At 45.6% G+C, this 10,361-nt stretch overlaps 1 pseudogene; it reads left to right on the top strand.

Annotated features, from left to right (window-relative positions):
* The window catches only part of LOC112072636 (putative ATP-dependent RNA helicase an3), a 12,832-nt pseudogene extending 3,179 nt beyond the window's left edge, over nucleotides 1–9,653 (top strand).
* The last annotated feature ends 708 nt before the right edge of the window (nucleotides 9,654–10,361 follow it).

Here is a 10,361-nt window from a genome sequence, read left to right as displayed (position 1 = left end):
GCACATCTCAAAGCCTAGAGATCGTCCACTAGAGGGTCGGACCGCTGATTTTAATCGGAATCTGGCCTCGATCCGATTAATTAGGGCCGATTTCCATCAGTTCTCTCGCAATGCTAACAATCTCCGTGGGAACCGCTGTAATTTTGACCCATTCTTTTCTTTTGCTTCTTAACCTACCATTCGCTTCTCATTTCAAGTACGGGCAAGTGTCAGTTAGAACAACAAATCTCACTCCCTTCAATGACGGCCTAGCGAGGCGGTTAACTGCCTCTTCCATCGCGGGCACAGTATAACAACATTCACACTGTTTTACTTATCAGGCCTCCGCGTGATTCCAATCCTGCGCAACCTTACGTTTCACATAGCACTAGTGCCAACCTTCGTATATGCTCACCTGATTATCTATTGCACTCACAGGGAGCCTGCCTGTGTTTCGCGAAGATGCCGTAGAAGCAAGTTAAGTTGCTATGCTAGGCATTTAAAACTCCCTCTCCCTAGCCCTCTCTACTGACTGTCTACTATGCCTCTCTTCTAGTGCTCTCTCCTTCTCATCCATACTACTTCTCATGTCCATCATGGCAACCTCCCTCAAACTGCATCCCTTCTCCTATTGTCCATACACACTCATACTCTGTCCTTTCAGCTCTATCTTCTCTCTCTCCTATGACTCGCCTCACCTCGCCAATGGTGCGAAGTCCACCAAGCTCACCTCGATCACAGCTCTAGACGTTACAGCTCTGATCCGTTCAGCTCATCCTGCGAGTCCACATAGCCAGCCTCCTCAGCCGTCACGATTCAACGTAGCTGTGGTCACTGACATCCGCTCTCGCCTGAATTATTCCCTCTCTCATCGCAGATCGAGCTGGCGCTGAGCTCCGCTCTTCCTTCGCATGGCCGCACATCTTATTATCCTAGATTCTACCATCGCTCGTCGCCACACGCCTCGGACTTACGCTCCCCTGTGTCTCGCTCCATGAGTATACATCGCTCGCTGTGCCTACTAGTAATAGAGTCAATCTACAGCCCCTGCTCTTCTCATATATCTGCTGTGTTGGTCCTCACTCTCTGACGATCCGTCCCATTTCCTATATACATCAACTTGCCTCTTCCTGCTCGCTCACATACTGAAGTGCCAGAGTAGCCTCCACGCAAGTGCTACGGCATTACTGACGTCGAATACTGTCCTCGATACCTCTCTCGTTATCCTAGATTGCCCTTCTGCCCTATATCTCCCTAGATTCCGTGCTCCTCTATACGATCCTTACTCGTCCAGCTCTATATCCGACGCGCTCACTTCGCTCACGTCGTCCGCCTAACCCTCTACACCCTTACTCCTCTCATCGACCAACCGTAGACTTGTCCTGCACAGTGTAAACTCCTCGTACTAATCGCGATCCGCATCACCATTGCTCTGATCGTCCGATGAGTCGCTTGTCTCTATGCACCCTCATGTTAGCTATCGCTCACCTCTGTGTCGTACGTCATCTGTCCAAGCGTTCAATATCTCATACTAGGTGATAATTCTGCTACTCCACCGGCTTACTTCCTGATTCTCGCCGTTCATCTGCATCGCAGACGTTCTAGCTGTATATCTGCTCTAAACTTCTCGGACATGACGAAGGATGCTATCAAGCCTAGTGTCGTCCCGAGCGTTTCCACTGTCTACAGTCAGTCGCCGATCCACAACCGACGAGTGCGCTGGATCGACCCTCTCCGCCTAATTTGCCAGAATTTTACGTAATATGACATAACATTGAAGGTTGTGCAATGTAACAGGAATATTTAGACTTATGGATGCACCCGTTAGATAAAATAAGGAACGGTTCCGTTTTCACTGAAAGAATAAACGTTTTGTTTTCAAAGATGTAGTTTCCGGATTTGACCATATTAAATGACCTACGGCTCGTATTTCTGTGTGTTATGTTATAACTAAGTCTATGATTTGATAGAGCAGTCTGACAGCGGTGGTAGGCACCAGCAGGCTCGTAAGCATTCATTCAAACAGCACTTTCGTGCGTTTTGCCAGCAGCTCTTCGTTGTGCTTCAAGCATTGCGCTGTTTATGACTTCAAGCCTATCAACGCCCGAGATTAGGCTGGAATCTTCTCTCGGCTGCTCGGCCATGGAAACCCTTTTCATGAAGCGCCCGACTAACAGTTCTTGTGCTGATGCTTCCAGTTGTGAGTGTTGCAACCAAGGACAGATTTGTACGTGCTTCAGCAGTCCCGTTCTGTGAGCTTGCGGCCTACCACTTGCTCCTAGACGTTTCCACTTCACCATAACAGMACTTAAAGTTGACCGGGGCAACTCTTGCAGGCCAGAAATTTAATGAACTGACTTGATGGTGCCACGTTGAAAGTCATTGATCTCTTCAGTGAGACCATTCTACTGCAAATGTTTGTCTATGGAGATTGCAYGGCTGTTTGCTCGATTTTATACACMTGTCAGCAACTTGTGTGGCTGAAATCCACACATTTTAAGGGGTGTCCACATACTTTTGTATTATAGTGTTTCATAAAGTACAGTATTTAGATTTTTGGACATTGGGTAACAGCTGATACTTTGTTTAAAAAATGCTATACGTTTTTCCTTTAGTGTGAACTGATTTGTTTACTGCTGTTTATTTTTTTATTTTACATTGGTCCATTATTTCTCCCTCACCGTACACCCTAGTTTTGGGTCTGTATTCTTGTAGCCCAGGGCTGCCCAACTTTCTTCCTGGAGATCTACTGTCCTGTAGGTTTTCAGTCCAACCCAAATTTAGCATATCTGATTCAGCTAGTTAAGGTCTTGTTGAGCAGCTAAATGGTAGAATCAGGTGTGTTAAATTAAGGTTGGACGGTARATCTCCAGGAAGAGGRTTGGGCAGCCCTGTTCTAGCCTATTGGCAGTTTTGAGTGTCTGCCTTGTAAGAAAGTATCTTTGGTTGCTTGCAAAGATACACCCACGGTAGACTGCTCTGCAAAGTGTACAATTGAAACTTACTGTAATTGGATTGTGGTGGTGGGGGGGCAACAACTAGACAGGGGAGTTCCCTGCTTCACATATGTATAATGGGGGAAGCACTGTAGTATAAGGGATATTCATGTCTTTCTGCTTTCTGGAGATCAACAGTTTGTCACGCTTTATTTGGATAGTGTGACCATCTGTTGATATGCAACTGCTGGTGTAGGTTAGGGAAAGGTTTAGGGTTAGGATAAGTGTTAGGGTTAGTAGATTGTTAGTTGAAATGTTACTGTGGAGCATCTATAGATGGAGTGTTACCCAGTTTGTGTCACCCTTTGTCTTGCGGCTTCCTGTCATATATGCATGTTTAGAATTACATTTATCCATAACAGTGTTTACCGTAGTACTTAACTGTACGTTTCATTTTCTATTTCAGCTTGCTGTCCTAGGCTTGAACAATGCTGACGGGCAGGGCGGAGGCACTGGCAGTAAGTGATCTCTACTCTTTGGGCCAAAGGACATCTAGGTTGTGTATGGTGATCCTTTTCTTTTATGATCACTTGGTCTGAGCAGCCCTCACTCTTATCCTTTCCTTCAGGGCCATTGGGTGGTTCAAGGACTGAATATAACCCCCCAGGTGGCCTTTTTAATGGATAGTTCATACCCCAAAGTAAAAAACTGTTCAGGTGTTTCAGACCTTAGTAGTGGTCTGAAAGTCGGGCTGAGTTGTTGTTCTGCGGGAATCTGCAGAAAATTATTGGTACCGTCCAATCACAGGCCTTACGAAACTCGAGTCTGACTTCACTGGCCTTTGTGGGGAGAGACTAGAGTAGGGAGCTTAAAACTATTGGGACTGACTCACATTTCCATCAGTATTACTAGGTTCATTTAGGTGTAAGATGCCATCAAGTGATTTTAATTTCACTTATTTATTTTTAGCCAATTCATGCTCTTATAGCATAAATGCCATTTAAGTTTTCAGTTTCCTAATTTGGGGTACAAGACGTTTAAAATTAATATTATTTGTTTTATCAAACAGGCCCAGATGGCTACTTAATCCATTAAATTAAAGGGATTGAGACATCCTAGAATAAGACTAGGAACCCATTAGACCTGTGACGTGTTTGTGTACAGTAACTGCCCTTGTGTTACAAGTCTGTCTCTCTAGGGACCTGTTACATTCCACTCATTTACGGAACCAAGAGGCTTCCAAAAATGGTAGTGTCGCCCCCCATCAACACTACCACCTCTATGAGGTATGCAGTTTGGACACCGTAAAATGCCCTGGCCCCATAGTGGTCAAGAATGCCATAATGCATTGTAGTGGACCCATAATATAACATTTCACTAAATTGATTGAGCTAGCAACAATGCTGTGAAATCCCTAACTAAAAACAGACAATTAGCTTTAGTGTAATCTTGACCATTTCTTCTCGCTGGGCTGGGACAAGGTCAGCTAGAGGGTGACCCGGGTGTACTGATTTTCTCCACTAGTTTGAAAACAGTGGCGTAAGGTTGCGTTAGAATCCCCATCTTATATAGCCAGCCGCTTGTTTTTATTTAATCTCCAAAAGTCACTACAGGAAAGACAGACACAAACCGTGCATATCCAATGTCCATTTTGTGACAGCATCTGGGAACTGCTTTGACAAACCATCAACCACTCCATTTCCATGCTCTTCTAGCCAACATTCGCAGTACATCGGCAGCATGTTTTCATCATGAAGCCCCCTGCCCCCATGACGTTGTTTTTTTTGTTGTTTTTTTGCAGCAGATGTTTTTCTCTAGACGACGCTTTGTCAATGGCCACCAGGAAGCTGTAAGTCCCTTTACAGTCCGCTCTTAGGCTGAGGGAAGCTCTGGCGTTTATTTTAAATTTATCTTTATTTTATTCTGCATGTTTAATTAAATTGCCTACCAGAACAGTGGTCTCACTCAATTCGATTAGAAAACAAGGCCACTGCATTTCGACAAGGGGACTGGAGGCTCTCAAATTACATCTTTAAACCACATTCCCATGGGTGAAACGAAGACATGACTGCTTTTTCTGCATTAAGGGTGTTGGCATCCGCTCACAGCTTACATTTTGTTAACAAAAAACAGCCTCCATTAGTTATGTCATTCCAACTACTGCCTAATTGCAAGTTTCCATTTATTTGTGTGTGGAATTTAAAGTGGTAGGTATTAGCAAATGAATGCTGCTTGCATGACAAAGGTTCCTTAATCGGGACCCTAGTTAATGAGCCAATTATTGACTTGTGTAGACTGTTTTATTGTATGGTGGCATTGTTTCTGGGAAAATAAGCCAGGTCTTTTTAATTGAAGTATTTCCCTTTTCAGAGGCATCCATGCAGTAACAAGTGGTGCGTGTCTGGGATGTGAAAGTCAAAGGAACCAAGAAGGGCGTGGTTCCATTGTGCCCTAACCCCTACTAGCTCTAAAGGACCTCAACACATTTCTTACAGCCATTCAGGTCTTCTAATCTGTAACATAGAAAGGCTAAGGGGAAGTAGCTAGAGGCTGGAAATGGAACTAGGCCTACTTGGTCCAAATCTTTCTTCCTGTAGGGTCCGTTACTGCTACCCGTTGTGCCCTTGAGCAAGGCACTACCTCTAAGTGCTCTAGGGGTGCTGCTCTGCCGCTGCCCCTGTGTTGCTCCCAGCCTGTGGTGTCTGTCAGATTGGGTACTGTGACAGCAAAAACTAAAGAATATTGTGCAAATGGACCAATAAACAAAGTATGTATTGACTGCGTATGATGAGGACCCTCTTGTACTATGGGAGTCACCATGTCTCCCCTCTATTTCCTTTCTGTTTTTACCCAAGATACGCCTGGTGGTTGGGACGGCGGACGCAACAACGGCTTCGTGCAGAATGGTTACCACGACAACCGCATGAATGGAGGGCCCCGTACAACAGTGGCCCCCTCGCATGGAGAGGGGCAGGGGGGTGGAGGTTTCCGCGGCGGAGGGCGTGTCCTACAACCCGGTACAGCCTATGCAGAATGCCGGCATGTTTGGCTTACGACAACAAAGATGCGGCGGCTGGAACACAACTAAAATGCCTACACCAGCTTCGGCCGCGTCCCGACAGAGGGAAGTCTGCTTTTTCAACAACGGCGGGAGTGCGCCCGAGGAAGGTGAGAAGCTAAGATAATTCACTCCCAAGCCCTTACCAACAGTTTTCAGGTTCCTCAGAGTTCAGTGCTGTACCATGAGGCAACTCGTTAGCAAGCCAGCTTTCCTGACCCCTGTGGTTATGTTATGCTTGACAGTTACCAGCGTGGAGGTTTTGTAGGCAGTGGAAACAGCCGCTGGGTGAGGAGTCCAGGGATGACGAGGACTGGTCCAACCCACTCAGGCCAATGAGCGCCTGGAACAGTGAGTAGTAACCTAACCTACCCCCCTTTCTGCATACTAATGATATTTCAATAATGAGGGGTTACCAATGTCATTTTACAATACATCACTATCCGCTTTATCAATATCCGCCTCCGTTAAAATGGTCACGTAGACCTTTCTCTGTCACTTTCCTGACCTTCTGTGTTTCTGCTTCTCCCCAGGGAGCTGTTCGCTGGTGGCAACACAGGGATTAACTTTGACAATTACGACGACATTCCCGTTGAGGCCACTGGCCAAAACTGCCCCCATCACATTGATAGCGTGAGTCCCCAAGTATTCTAGCCAAATAACCCTGTTTCAGATCCAGTAGCCCTCATGTCCTATTAGTTAGCATTTTGTTAGTATTCTTCAAACCAGAAGTGTTTCCCATGGGCTCTACTGAGCAGCTTGTGTGGTGCTGTTGATCACCCTGCACATATCCCCCCTTCCCCCTGAAACAGTTGTGTGAAAGGTGTTTGGTGTTCATTTGAGTGACTGGTTTGTCTTCGTATTTCAGTTCCAAGACATAGAGATGGGAGAGATCATCATGAGTAACATCGCCCTGACCCGCTACACTCGGCCCACTCCGGTCCAGAAGTACGCCATTCCAATCATCAAGAACAAGAGGGACCTGATGGCCTGCGCCCAGACAGGTTAGAACCAGAGCCAACTAGAACCACTCCAAATTGGATTGGTCTAGAGAGATATATGCAGATATGACTTACGACAACTGTATTGTACTGTAGTTGATTTAAGTATAGGTATATGACTAATATAAACTGTGGTCTCTCAGGTTCCGGTAAGACTGCCGCGTTCCTGTTGCCTGTACTGAGTCAGATCTACAATGAAGGCCCAGGAGAAGCCCTCGCTGCCCAGAAGTCTGGAGGACAGGACAACGGAAAGTATGGTCGCCGTAAGCAGTACCCCCTCGCTCTGGTCCTGGCCCCCACTAGAGAACTGGCCCTGCAGATCTACGAAGAGGCCAGAAAGGTAAGCAACTGCCCCCCTCTCACCTGGGATGTTATTGCGGGTGTAGCAAAATGCTTGACACACCCACGCAATGTGACCACACACACAGAGGGGACAGACATCCCATCAGCATCAATACCAGCTAGGTCGGTAGCGGTCTGCCAGTGGGCCTCTATCTCTTTGGCTCTGTTTTTGTGTTGACGGCCAACCAGCCACGGTTGGTATTAGGGAACTGCAGTGTAACACACAATCATTGTTTGTGTTCTCCTTTCTCTCTCCTCTCTTGTCCCTTTCCCTGCCTTCTCTCTCTGTACCCCGTATTCCCCCTCTCCCTTCTCTCTCACTCTCTGTACCCCGTATTCACCCATCTCGCTCTCTGTACCCTGTATTCCCCCTCTCCTTTCTCTCTGACTCTCTGTACCCCGTATTCACCCATCTCGCTCTCTGTACCCTGTATTTCCCTTCTCTCTCACTCTCTACCCCGTATTCACCCATCTCGCTCTCTGAACCCTGTATTCACCCTCTTCCACCGCGCTCTTCTGCTGTAGTTTGCATACCGGTCCCGTGTGCGTCCTTGTGTGGTGTACGGAGGGGCTGACATTGGCCAGCAGATCAGAGACCTGGAGCGAGGCTGTCACCTGCTGGTGGCTACACCTGGACGCCTGGTGGACATGATGGAGAGGGGCAAGATCGGCCTTGATCGGGCCTTGACTACTGCAATGAGAGACTTCCCAACAGTCTGGACTGGCTTGTGCAGACGTGACGCATTGGCTCCCCACGCCCAATCATGGCATCTTAGGTCCTTTTACTTTTTTTTTCTTGACTGGTAGTCATTTGGTTTTGAAAGGTGCAGAACAAGTTTTACAAAGCACCCATGGGACCTCAGTCACCCGTCAGGCACTTACCTCGATGAATAACCTAAGCCCCTATTCGCATTGGTTAGTATGTGGTTTTTACTGGGGGAGATGTAGGTATGTAATAAGAGTGAACCAATCAGCAGCAAGCATACTGTAATTTAAGTCCTGTCCAAAATCTTCCATGCACGTCATTTTTAAATGTCAAACGAGGTAGAATAAATCCCAGCATGTAAGAGGAAACCCTAATCATTTTGGACTATCTCCCATTAAGATACCTCTAACTAAGAAATTTACTAGTCATGGTGCCGGACTCCGATAGTCCCTGTCAAATGGTGAGAGAAAAATGTCCTTGAGTTTGAACAGGCCCCGTTGCCTCATTGGTTTGAGCCCAAGAACCATGATAAGGCTGATGTAGATGGGTTTTAAACCCACAAAATTGGTATGTATATTAATAAGTATATATACAGTGGGGGAGAACAAGTATGTTGTAAACTATTCGTGAAATTTTGCCCAGGTTTTATCCCCTACTTACAAATAGGCATGTAAAGGAGGTCCCTGTAATGTTTATCATAGGTACACTCTAACTGTGAGAGAACGAAATACTAATATCCTCATATACACAACAACAACAACCTCAAGGACGACAACTATCAGATAGTAATCAGTTGTATGTTATGAACCTTTTTTAATGAGGCGGAGAAAGTTGTTTCAATTTTCAAGTTCTGCAAGGACCATTTGGAAAATTAATTGGTTTACTTAACCAGGCCACAAAATACTCCACTTGAACTTCAGTGTTATTTAGGTACCTATTGGGGTATAATATATAAAAGGGACAATTGAGCTATGGGTAACATAGTCTACCAGATAACCCGTTAAGACTCAACCACTATTAACCTCCCAAGTGTGCGCCTGAGTGTTAATACTAAGCGCCTGTAGTGCCAATAAGAGCCCTCCTTTAAGAATGATGAATTAGTAGAGTTGTTAATTAAAACAAAGGGTGTAGAGACGGAGACGAGCATCATACCAGTGTGATTTCCAGAATTCCCCACACTCATAATCCACTATAAGGTTCCCACTAAATGCCCCCCACGAGAATGGTGCAAGCGAAAGCCTGAGACCAATTAATTGACGTACATGAGGCATTGTACACCCACTCCTAGAGTCTCCCCTAGAACTCCTCCCTGCCCAACTGTCAGCTTCATCAGACTATACTGAATTAGTTGAATAATTGGTCAGCTGATTGTGTGACATAGTGGAAAGGAATGTCCGACTATACCCATGGCGAGTCTAGCAGGGGGTCTACAGCCCATCAGCGCTTGACCGCCGCTGTTCTCTCTTGTTAAGGTTAGCCCTGTGTGCGTGGATGAGGCTGACCGGAATGTTGGACATCGGGGAGGTTTTTGAGCCCCAGATCAGACGTATCGTGTGGGAGCAGGACACCATGCCCCCTAAAGGCATCCGTCAGAGCCATGATGTCAGTGCTACATTCCCAAGGAGATCCAGGTACACACATCATCATTGGCGTTATCAAACTCCCTTTCCTAAAGAGATCATTGGACAATAATTGTAATAACTCTCGCAGGTCCCCCACAAATTGCTTATGTATATGTCCAAAAGTATTGTGCTTAATTCTTATGGCTGCAAATCCCAAGGGAATAACGGGATCCCCGAGTATGTACAACAGCCAGTGAAAGTGCAGGGCCGCCAAATAAAAATAAAACATCTGCATAATTAACAAATTCCTCCACGAACCAATACAAATGTGTTCTATATTACAATCTTTAAAAAGGGTGAGAGTCTTGTTGTTAATCCCACCCCCCAAAAGTGTTCCGGAATTTCACAAATAAAGGCCTTTTCAGCCCGAAGCCACTAACATCTACCAGAACGACCAATGATTGTCCCACTTAGGACCACCAAAACACACACTAATCAAGACAAGCCATTTTTTCCAAGCTGAAAAATTGATAGCTAAGTTCACCGAAATTAAAAAGGCCAGTTAAAAATATTTAAGCCTAAAAATTATGAATTCCCCAACTAAAACCTGTTGATGATCCTTCATCCAAAGGAATGCAATCTTCAATAGGACTCCCATGATATCCACAATACAATGCACAATGATCTCTATCGTTATTCAGATAATAGTTTTCAATATTTATATAAGAAAAAATCTGAGTTGATCTTATTGGCGCCAGTGGTTACAATTCCACTGTT

This window comes from Salvelinus sp. IW2-2015, unplaced genomic scaffold, assembly GCF_002910315.2.
Source record: "Salvelinus sp. IW2-2015 unplaced genomic scaffold, ASM291031v2 Un_scaffold1986, whole genome shotgun sequence".
NCBI lineage: Eukaryota > Metazoa > Chordata > Actinopteri > Salmoniformes > Salmonidae > Salvelinus > Salvelinus sp. IW2-2015.
The sequence above is the reverse complement of the archived record's forward strand: the minus strand, read 5'-3'. Positions and strand labels throughout refer to the sequence as shown.